Source organism: Lagenorhynchus albirostris, chromosome 10, assembly GCF_949774975.1.
Source record: "Lagenorhynchus albirostris chromosome 10, mLagAlb1.1, whole genome shotgun sequence".
Taxonomy (NCBI): domain Eukaryota; kingdom Metazoa; phylum Chordata; class Mammalia; order Artiodactyla; family Delphinidae; genus Lagenorhynchus; species Lagenorhynchus albirostris.
In genome coordinates, this window is record NC_083104.1 from 55,539,917 (window position 1) to 55,552,700 (window position 12,784).

A 12,784-nucleotide genomic window follows, 5' to 3' on the forward strand; every position below is an offset into this window, starting at 1 on the left:
CTTTTCAGGCAGACCTTCCCTGACCTCCTCTGCCAGCAATTTCCCTTCCCTGCTCTACTCTTCTCCATAGTTCTTCTCATCTGACTTAATATAACTGTTATTTATGTGCCTGCCTCTCCTTCCTTTAGGAAACAATCTTTGTAAGGGTAGAAATCCGGTCCATTTTTTTTACTGCTCTATCTTCAGCACCCAGAATGGTAGCTGGCACAGAGCAGATGCTCAACTACTTGTGGGTCGGATGAAAGACTTCATCCGTGACCGGGAGATGTCAAGAGTGACTGGCCCCATCCAGGTCTTCCAGCTGCTAATGGAGGAATGACAGAACACAAGAAGCTGAGAAGTCCACAAGATGAAAATGAACCCTAAGAGCAGCAATGAAGCCCCCACTACACCTCTCCTGATAATGGAATCAACTGCTTCGTAAGGGATGTGTGTTGTCATGGTGACACAAGGCAAGAGAATGGAGAAGATGGGAGGGAGCAATAGCTATACCATTCGGAATGGTTTGCTTCTTCAAGATGGATTTAACACACTTCACAGCCTACGACCATGGGACAGCAGCCAGCTCTAAGTTAGTACCTAATGCTTAAGGTTTGCAAATCAGACTATCTGCCCTGGAGAAATAGTAGGGAGGGCTCAAGTCCCACAGGTGGTGATGGGGCCAGAGTGGTGCTGTGATACAGTGGAGTGAGGGTCAGAATGGACTTGGTCTGGCTTCCAGTCCCAGCCACGCTGATTCCAGCAGTGAAAAGCTGGAAGAAGGACCTCAGCTCTCATCTCCTTTGAGGAAAGAATTCAGCAAAGGGACCAATACTGTGAAAGAGATAAAAGCATTTATTAGAAGCAGAGCACGTGTGAAAAAAACACATGGGCAGACTCAGAGTGAGTTACACGCCAATGGGGTGGCTTAGATTGTTTATATAGGGGCAGTTTTCCAGGTGTTTTTTTTCCTGGCCTATCATTTCCACATTTGGTCCTGGTGTGGGCATGCATCTCTCAGCCAAAATGGATTCCAGCTGGCACAGGCCCTAGACTGAGGGCCTGTGTCTGGTCGGGAAATCCACAAGAGTGCACCCAATCAGGGCCCAATGCTCCCGCTGGTATCCCATCTCAGAGCAACAGCAGGAGGTCAGCTACAGCTGCTCAGTCTGGGGTCTATCTCCTACCTCAATGCCATGGACCACGTTGCCTCGTTTGCTCAGTAAGGTACATACTGTAGTTCATTTACTGCTCACTCTATCTCTGAACCCATCACTTCATTTGAAGCATTTTTTGAGAGTGCCTACCAGGTACAAAGCATTGTACCAGGTGCCATAGGGAAGAGAGCAGAGAATCAAGTACCTGCCCTCAAAAACTGAGTTATTCTGTGGAACGCTGAGATTGCTGGCTTGTATGAGCCTCTGAGTTGTATCTGGGTCAGGGGACCTATGGTGAAACCCGGGCCGAGAGAACTGTGTCTTTCATATCTGCCTTCATTGGTCCCTTTTAAATCTTTATCTATATTCGCATGTCCAGGAATGCTAGAGATGCCTATTTCATCATTATTTTGTTTTAAGAAAGCTGTGTACTAGAATCAGCGCAGGGCTTACTGGCTTTTTGTGACCCCAGGCCTTCCAGAAAATTAATACAATTACGTTGTTAAGCACTCCCAAATGTGACTGAATCATTATATTCACTACGCCCAAAGGCAAGGAGCCCAAAAGAGAATCTACAGTTTTATAGGAAGGTGCCATAACACCCCGTGACCACTATCACCCCCAAAATAAGACTACCCACCAAGTAAATCAGGTCACATGTGAAGGAAGTGGTTACTAGAAACTTTCAAACCAATACACAAAAAAAAGATGGGAGAATGTAAACTAAGAACCATTTTGAACAAGAGTTGGGTGGGTGGAAAATGACTGGTAACAGGCTAAATCTGAACTTGTAGAGTGACTGCCAAGTCAAAGGCCAGCATCCAGAAACAGTCACAGGAGCCGTAATGGGTCAGCACCACACTGACATTTACATGGAAGGTACTGCTCAGAGGTCAGGGAATCTTTACGTGGCAATCTCCTTAGAAGGTGTGGTGCTACACACTCCATTTTGAACATGTCCAGAGACGGGAGGTAAAAGAAGGCAAAGGGATAAGAATTGGCTATGATACCTAGAGAAGAGGTTAAAAATAATACTTCTTAATTAAAGAAATGAGACATAGTCAGGACTATGTCTGCAAAGAAACAATCCAAAGCAAGAGCTTGGGGAGGTTAGTACCTTCATCTAACAGCTACTAAGTCCACCCACCAGAGACAAGATTTCTCCTCCTAGGGGAAAAAAAACACTAGCAGCATATTGTGGATATGGCAAATCTGAGTGCTGAGAGCAGAGATTCCTCCTGAAGGAAGACGTTGGCAAAAAGGAGAAGCTGCGATCTCCTGGGTGGGACAGTCAACATGAGGTTACATAAACCCCTAGGCAGAGTGATACAAAAGCAACCCCTCAACAGCCCTCTCCTGTCATCTTGTTCTGAGATGCAGAGGGAGAAAGAAACAAATAAATCCAATTTCCAATAACATTTTTTAAAATAAATTTATTTATTTTTGTTTGTGTTGGGTCTTCATTGCTGCGTGCGGGCTTTCTCTAGTTGAGGTGAGTGTGGGCTACTCTTCGTTGCAGTGTGCAGTCCTCTCATTAAGGTGGCTTCTCTTGTTGCGGAGCATGGGCTCTAGGTGCGCAGGCTTCAGTAGTTGTGGCACAGGGGCTCAGTAGTTGTGGTTTGAGGGCTCTAGAGCGCAGGCTCAGTAGTTGTGGTGCACGGGCTTAGTTGCTCCGTGGCATGTGGGATATTCCTGGACCAGGGCTCGAACCCGTGTCCCCTGCATTGGCAGGTGGATTCTTAAGCACTGCGCCACCAGGGAATCCCCTCCAATAACATTTTTGAACAGTGACATCACAGCCTTACATTTTGAAGTGCTAAGTAGTTGCCCCCTAGCGTGACAACACAGAATCAATACCATTTTTCAATTTACTTCACAAAACAGAAAAATTGAGCATTTCCTAAAAGATACAGCAAGAAATACTAGCAAGAAAAACTTAGTTTCAATGTGTTTGTGTATTAAAGTAATTGAATAAAAAACATGGGGCAGGGACAAAATGATTCTTGTATTAAAAATTGCCTTCTCAAAAAGCTCACCAAGCAGTATCATACAATGAAGAACTTAAAAGGACTTAACCTTTCTGCTTGACCCATGGAAGAATTAAATTATATCTTCCCAACCTGATTTCTCCCATGAAATCTATTCTGTTTAGGATGAAGGTCAAGTACCAAGTGAGAATGATTTAGTGCTGCCCTTCAAACCCAATTCCATAATCACACTCTTGTCTCAAAATACCAGCCGGACATCAAAATGAAAAGAAAAAATGACACCAAAAAATGCAGCCACACTCTCAAGAAAATCATGAAGCTAGAATAGGACCATTTCAAATTCTATCATCCTCAAGTACAAATAGCATTTTCATTCATCAAATACTAAGCAAACACAGAGTCCATAGCTGGCCCCACTGTTAGCAGCATCTCACCTTTCACACTGAGCAGCAGAACTTGACTTCTTTTGAAAAGCTGTAGTGCTTACATTAAATTCTTTTCTTTCCCTTTCTGCCCATGCATAATAGTCACTTGACTCCAGAGAAAGGAAAATTTGACAACCCATGGCATTACTGAAAATTCTTCAAAAACAGGCAGGACCAAAATAGCACAGAGGACAAGGAGAGCAACGGTTTGGTCTATAACATAAACCTATCAAAAGCGTGGAATGGAAAAAGAAATAGTCTTTATTGATTATTACCTGCACAATGATGAACCAGGAGAGTTTGGGAGGAGGAAGATGTCATTTAAATAGAAGCCCTAAATCAAGTTTGAGCTAGGCAAGACAACTGCACATTAAAGGAATTTTTTCTGCTGCTCTCTCTTCTAAAGCACTGTTGAGGCATGCCAGAGATTAAAATTATTCTTCATGGATAAATCTGGGTTTTAATTAAATAAAGATGAATTAACCAATATAAGTTTATTGAGTACCAACTATGTGCTCTGCTTTCTACTACATCTTTACAAAGTAATAGAGGAAATGTTGTTTGGTTCTAACTAGGGTCATCAGACACCTTGGTGTCAGAAGCTAAATTATAGGGCAAAACAGCAAAATATAAGTTGTCTCCAGGTAGTACATGACATAACTTATGGTTGTGTGATCAGAAGCGGTATAAATTCAAAGGAACAGGATGGCACCATGAACTTGGCAGACTGAGATGGACCTTGACATAAGGTTAGAAGTTTTGGCACTTTTGCAGGAGAAGAAAGAACAAAAGAGTTGGGGAAGGATCACAGGAACAGAGCCTGAAGGCAGAATGCCTTGAATCCACTTTGGGAAGCAGACAGAGTGCAGCTAGCTTGTCAACTCCCTTGAGGCCAGTTCACAGCTGCTCAGGTCTAGTTCAGGACATTTTATATATTAGGGGCTACACATCTATGTGACTATCTGCCTAACACTCTTCTTCTCATGCTCATGGCAATGGACAAGTTTACCTACCTCTTCACCTGTTGTTTCTTTCTTTCTTTTTTCTCCTTATGATTGAGCATCTTAACCATTTTTAAGTGTATGCTTCAGTGGTACATTCACATTGTTGTGCAAACATCACTACCATCCATCTCCAGATTCTTTTTTATCTTGCAGAACTGAAACTCTGTACCCATTCAGCAATAACTCCCCACCCCGCTTCCCCCAGCCACTGGCAACTACCATTCTACTTTCTTTCTTCTTTTATATATAAAAAAAAAAATCTCCTATTTTCTCCTGTGCCCCAGCCTCCAGTAATCACCATCCTACTCTCTGTTACTGTGAGTTTGGCTTTCTTTTTTTTTTGGTAAGATCATGCAGTATTTGTATTTCTGTGTCTGGTTTATTTCAGTTAGCATAATGTCCTCCATGTTCATCTATGCTGTCACTAATGGCACAATTTCCTTCTTTTATAATGCTGAATAATATTCCATTGTGTTTGTATACATCTCACCACATTTTCTTTATCTATTCATCCATCGACTGACACTTAGATTGTTTCCTATTGTGAATAATGCTGCAATGGACATGGGAGTGAAGACATTTCTTTGAGGTAGTGATTGTATTTCTTCTGGATATAGACCCAGAAGTGAGATTGCTGGGTCATATGGTAGTTCTATTTTTAATTTTTTGAGGAAACTCCATACTGTTTCCCATAATGGTTGTACTAATTCACATTCCCACCAACAGTGCACAAGGGATTCTTTTTTCTACCTTTGCCAACACTTGTTATTTCTAGTCTTTTTGATAAATGCCATCCTAACAGGTGTGAGGTGATATTTCACTCTGGTTTTGATTTGCATTTCCCTGATGATTAGTGATGTTGAGCATCTTTTCATGTACTTGTTGGCCATTTGTATGTCTTCTTTGGAAAAAGTCTAATCAGATACTTTGCCTATTTTTTAATTGGGTTTTGTTTTTGTTTTTTTGTTTTTGCTATTTAGGTGTAAGCGTTCCTTACATATTTTGGATATTAACATCTTACCAGATACATGGCTTCAAATATTTTCTCCTGTTCCGTAGGTTGCCTTTTCATCTTGATTGATTCCTTTGCTATGTAGAAACTTTTTCATTTCATGTAGTCCCACTTGTCTACTTTTGTTTCTGTTGCCTGTGTTTTGGGTGTCAAATCCAAAAGATCATTGCCAAGACCAATGTCAAGGAGTTTTTACCCTGTTTTCCTCCAAGAGTTTTACAGTTTCAGATCCTACATTTAAGTCTTTAATCCATTTTGAGTTGATTTTTGTGTATGGTGTGAGATAAAGGTCCAATTTTATTCTTTTGCATGTGGACATTCAGCTTTCCAACACTATTTATTGAAGAGACTATTACTTTTCCCATTGTGTATTCCTGACACCTTTGTTGAAAATTAGTTGACTGCATCTGCATGGATTTATATCTGGGCTCTTGATTCTGTTTCGTTGATCTATGTGTCTGTTTTTGTGACAGCACCATACTATTTTGATTAATATAGCTTTCCAATATAGTTTAAAATCAGGAAATGTGATGCTTCCAGCTTTGTTCTTCTTAATCAAGATTGCTTTAGCTATTTGGGGTCTTTTGTGGTTCTATACAAATTTTAAGAAATGTTTTCCTATTTCTGTAAAAAATGAAATTGGAATTTTGATAGAGGTTGAATTGAATCTGCAAATCACTTTGGGTAGTATGGACATTTTAACAATATTAATTCTTCCAAACTACGAGCATATGATAGTTTTCTGTTTAGTTGTGCCTTCTTCATTTCTTTCCATCAACATTTTACGTTTTTCAGTGTACAGATCTTTCACCTCATTGGTTAAATTTATTCCTAAATATTTTATTCTTTTTGATGTTACTATAAATGGGATTTTTTTCTTAATTTCTTTTTCAGATAGTGTCTTTTAATATCTTTTTCAGATAGCTTGTTGTTAGTATATAGAAACACAACTGATTTCTGTATGTTGATTTTGCATCCTGCAACTTTACTGAGTTAATTAGTTTTAACAATTTTTTGGTGGAGTCTTCAGGGTTTTCTATAAATCAGATCATATATTCTGCAAACAGAGACAATTTTACTTTTTCCTTTCTGAAATGGATGCCTTTTATTTCTTTTTCTTGCCCAATTGTTCTGTCTAGGACTTCCTCTACCATACTGAATAGAAGTGATAAGAGCAGGCACCCTAAGATCAAGTCCTGATCTTAAAGGAAAAGCTTCCAGCTTTCCACTATTGAGTATGATGTTAGGTGTGGGCCTATCATTTACGGCCTTTATTATGTTGAAGTACATTCTCTTTTTATATCATTCATTTAGAGTTTTTATCACAAAATGATGTTGAATTTTGCCAAATTCTGCACCCATTGATATGATTATATGATTTTTATCCTTCATTTTGTTAATGAATATTGTATCACAATTATTGATTCGTATATGTTGAACCCAAGTGTACCTTGCATCCCAGGGATAAACCCCACTCGATCATGACGTATGATCCTTTAATGTGCTGTTGAGCAGACATTGTTGATTGGCTAAAGTAACAGTCATTCCTAACCTGTACTAGAGTGCTGCCTCTTACAACAGAGGCTGGTAAGCTAGTTGCTTGTTTTCCCAGACTCCCTCACAGGTAGAGACATTCACATGGCTCCATTTTGGCTGACAAGTCATAAAGGAAAGTCTAGTGTGGGCTTCCAAAAAAAGTAGGTGAAAAAGATAGGAGCAATTGTGCTAAACCATGCAAGCACTTCTCTTCTTGCCTTGAATATGTACATGAACCTTGGACCTCTCTGGCAGCCATCTTACAATGAAGAGATAACAAGCAAGAACATGAAAAGTCCATCCAGGGAAGACAGAGTGAAAAGGTAGAAGGTCACTCATGCTGTAATTGAAATAATGGTTCAACCTTAACTCCAGATTTTTTGTTGTGATAGTAAATAAGTATTAAGCCACCATTAGTTTACACTACTTTGTTATCTGCAGCCAAAAACATTCCTAACAAATTTACCTGCCCTCATCCTCCATAATGCCAAGTCTACAAGGATGCCTCAGGAGAAGCTATATGCTTCATGCCTTTACTCTCAAACTACAGTTAACTGTTCAACCATGAGGCCCTGACAAAAGTTCCTTCCTGGGATTTTTTAAACTGAATCTAGGAAGGAAACTCAGTCCTCTCACATGGCTAGAATCTTATAAAATGTTAAACTTGGGTCACAACAGCAATGGTTTTTGCACTGAATAGAATGCCTGTCTACAGTGAGAAACTAAGTGTCAATGTGCACATAAAGGAAACACGAAAGAAAGTCCTGGTGGGACTCAGTTCTCTGGTGCTGGCTGCTCCCGAGCCCAGCTGTATTGGTGCCCTTTCTATAGTTTGCTGGGTCAACCATTCTTTGAATTCTCATAAATCTGCCTTTTGGCCTAAATTAGTTTTGAGTTAGCTTTCCTTAATTTATAACCCCCAAAATGTAAACTATATATAATATTTCATATTCTTCCCAGAAGAACTTTCTTATGTGTTTTCCCTTAAACTAATATGAGATGCAAGTATGAATTTTCCACAAGGTCAAAGTATAAGAAAAAGGTAGAGTTAATCTTTTCTCCTAAATCAGGCTGGGAAATACTATTATTATTCTGGGTTCAAATTCTAGCTCTATCCTTAGCACTTTAGTGACCTTGGGTAAGTTATTTAACCTCTCTGGGCCTCAGTTTACTTATCTATAAAATAAGGATGACAACTGTAACTAACTCAGAGTGTTTCTAAGAATTAAATAAATCAATACATATAACGAACTTAGGACAATGTGAGGTAATAAGGGCTCAATAAATGTGAATATTCTTAGGCCTACCTCAAAATCCTAAAAATAATGAGATACGTGATCCATGAAAGATAATAAATGAACTTTCAGCCGTGGGTCCAACAAATTAATCTTTTAAGAATCTACTGTTTTTGTAGCACTTCATAGTGCTTAAAATAGTGCCTGATACTAATTCTTAAAATAAACCTATTAAGTAGCTTATAAGTATAATCATTCTAGAGGCAAGTAAACCAAAGATTCAGGAAATTTAAATAGTATGTCCACTAGGGCATAACTAGAATTTGGACCCAAGGTTGTATGAATTATAAGACTCAACTTTTCTCATAAAACCATACAGCTACAGGATAAGAATACATTCACTATTTTGGTTCTGGGTAGTAAAGTAGAACAATTATAGTAGACTAATAGGGTCTAAAATCATATTTTAAAGCAAAAATTAAGTACAGAAATTAAGTACAAAAAAAATAAAGCAAAAATTAAAAAAGTAAGTAAAAAATTAATCATATTTTAAAGCAAAAATTAATTAAAATTAAGTACAGATAAAATGGCCCTTGCAAAATCTCTTAATTCATCTATAAATTTCTAGCACTTGGGTCCTTAAAAGCACAAACGCCAAGAATTTATTTTTTTAGTTTTTCTCTGTTTTTAAAAAATCTTTGAGGGAGGGAGTACATGGAGCCCCATGGGGCAAAGGGACATCTTTTTGTAAGTTCTTTTTTTGTTGAATTGGTGTAGCTGAATCTGTGCCAGTAGAATATATAGTGTGACTTCATGGTGACCACTACTCAGGAGAGCACAGTCTTCATTGAATAGCATGGCTACCCACTCCGGATACAATCATTTAACTTCCCTTCCACCTTCAGGAAGGATGAAACAGCTGACTCAAGGTCAAGGAGAGAAAAAAAGAGAAAAGTACAAATATTCAAATATTTCTGTTTCCTCAAAAGAGTTAAGTAATTACATATTTGCCTTCTCACTCTATGGACATATACTGCCTTCATACATCTTTATGTTTTAATAAATTTTGACATTTTAGCATTTGACATTTGTCAAATTTTGACATTTGACATAATATTGTCTGTTGAGCACGTATGTTTATTACCACTCTGGCTCAAAATCCCACAAATCATAACAGTAGAAAAAAATTTTAAGGCCAAAAAAGAAAACCACACAAAGAAGAGGAGAAAAACAATGATTAAATTTTGAAAGCTGGAGAGGAATTGAAATTAGCAGACCAGACGAAGTGTTTCAGCAATGAGGAACCCCCTTTCCAAGAGGGTCTGTACCGCCAGCCCCCAAAGGACTCAGGATGGGGGGCAATGGATACGGATGAAAGATGTAAGTTAAGCAGAGAATAAGGGAATGGTTGGAAGTCAAAAAACAACCAGATCCCCTAGATTCCCTCCACCAAACTCCCTTATGCTGTCAAGCTACATCACACACCCAAGGGCATCTTCTTGGCAGGAGTAACAATGGTTCCAGGCAGCCCCCTTCCTGGGACCCCAAATGTTCACAGGACACACCTGAGCAGTCTTTGCCCCACCAAACTCAGGCTATATCCTCCCATTTAACTGGATCTTTCCTTTCTCTCTGCAGCATGCCCTGTACAGCAACTTATTCTTCACTGCCCTGTACAGCCTGTCCTCAGACACACATTTCAGTCTTGCAGCTGACTTGGAATTTTCTGTCTTTTGCTACCTAGCACCTTGGATGAAACAGAATTTAATATCCTATCACACTTACATAATCAAATATTATAAACCGAAATACTGTTTTTTAAAAACATCATGACACACCTATAATAGGGGAGGTGTCTGACTTGTGGTGAGGGGAAGAGCTAAATCCTTATTTGCCAAAGGAGAACATTAATAGATAATACCTAAAACTGAAAAATACATCAAGAAATGGGAGTATACATCAACAGATGAATGGATAAAGAAGATGTGGAATATATATATTCCATATATATATGCAATGGAATATATATATATATGTATATATATATACACATACACACAGATATGCAATGGAATACTAATCAGCCATAAAAACGAATGAAATAATGTCATTTGCAGCAACATGGATGGACCTAGAGATTACCATACTAAGTGAAGGAAGTCAGAAGAGAAAGACAAATATCATACAATATCACTTATATGTGGAATCTAAAATACAACACAAACAAACATATCTACAAAATAGAAAAAACCTCACAGACATAGAGAACAGTCTTGTGGTTGCCAAGGGGGAGGAGGGTGGAGAAGGGAAGGATTGGGGTTTGGGGATTAGCAGGTGCAAACTATTATATATAAAATGGATAAAAAACAAGGTCCTGGGCTTCCCTGGTGGCGCAGTCGTTGAGAGTCCGCCTGCCGATGCAGGGGACACGGGTTCGTGCACCGATCCGGGAAGATCCCACATGCCGCGGAGCAGCTGGGCCCGTGAGCCATGGCCGCTGAGCCTGCGCGTCCGGAGCCTGTGCTCCGCAAAGGGAGAGGCCACGGCAGTGAGAGGCCCGCGTATCACAAAAAAAAAAAAAAAAAAAAAAAAAAATGGTGCTACTGTATAACATAGGAAACTATATTCAATATCTTGTGATAAACCATAATGGAAAAGAATATTTACAAAAGAATATATATATATGTATAACTGAATCACTTTGCTGTACAGCAGAGGTTAACACAACATTGTAAATCAACTATACTTCAATAACAAGAAAAAGAAGTAGGAGAATAAGATTGTTTTTTGGAAACATGGAGATTAAACAGAAGAAACAGCTCTAAAAGCTGGAAGCAGTTGGCTCTGGAAACTAGGAATGGAGCTGAGAGGGCTACTGTCATTCATGGTGAGTTTTGCAGGACTGTGTGATTTTAAAATTATATGTAACCTTGAAAAAATAAAAATCAGACAAAATAAAATACATATGCAGTAATCTGTTCCCTCTCCTAGTTGCTAACTCCGTGTTCAGTTTTGCTTTCACATCCAACGTGGGCAAGTCACATCAGGATGTCAGAGTGATTAACCACAAGTGGACACTTTAAACAAGCCTGAGAAAATCCACGCTGAAATACTATAAACTAGGAGATGACACATCAGTCCATAAAGTCTTTCCCAAATGTATTCTTTCACACAGTGAGGTCCTCTAATATATCAAAAATGATTCAATCGGTTTTTAAATGTGACTTACATATAGCTTTACAGCAATATATTCATTGAATGTAGAAAAGAAGGGCTGTATTCAATCTGCAATTTCCACACTATCACACTGAAGATGATGTGATTATGTGAGATTACAAAACTTGAAACAGTCACTGGTTATATTTCAATCAAAATACCCACTTTTCAAAATTTTTTGAATGAGGTGATCAATCCGTTACGATATCGCTTAAAGCTTATGAGTTAAAATGAGTACTCTGTGAATGATTTTCTCACCTTTACAGTAGTTCTGAAACACAGATTCATAAGCATTATTAGAAGTGTGATCAACCCTACTGAGGACTGTGGCAAATATAGGGCTTTAGTAAAGCTGACTGTTGAAACCTGCATTCACTGTCAACATTCAGCCGTTTTCCCCTAGTCCACAAAGATTGCCCTCAGATCACACCTTGTTTAATAACTTCCACAGCCCTGGATATTCTGGAGTTGTTCAAAACACTCAACTTAAATTTTTCATTACATCATAGTGACTTTGGCTTCTTGTGTTTGACACACCATAGGTTTCAAATTATCTTTTTTCACTTCAAAGGAACATGTGTCTAGAAGTTCATTGCCTGTACTCACAAGATTTCCCATGTACATTTTCACAGATTTATAAAGATGCCTAGAACTACTGAAATCTCTGGGCATATGTCAACTGTGGACACCAAATTTCTACCATGAGCTTAGCTTAAAATTCACTACTGTACAAGGTTTAGTATACAGAAAGTTCTAAAATGGTATCATCAAATGTTATTCTTTTTATACTTTTAAGAAGGTAAATCATGTAATATTTAATATAGTTTTCAGGAAATTATTTCCAGGCACAGATAGTAATTGAAATAATTGGAGTGGCTAAAATCAAAATTTTTCAGATAGTGCCAGTAAGCAGCATTAGCATGTTTTTATAAGGCTTTTTTCATTATCCAACACATGTTTAAGGCTGTACATTAAATTCATTATCATTTTTTTCCTTATTAGAAAGCTTTATCCAACTGTCCTGGGGTATTCCACACTATATGTGTAGGCTTAAAAATCATTCTCCTAATCTGTGATAAAAATGAACAAAATCAGTTAACACAATATTGTAAATCAACTACACTTCAATAAAAAAAACTAAAATAAAATAACAAAAAAAATAAAATGAACAAAATCAAATCAGCAATGAATAACACATCATCATTATCATCAACAATGACATGAGGCAATGG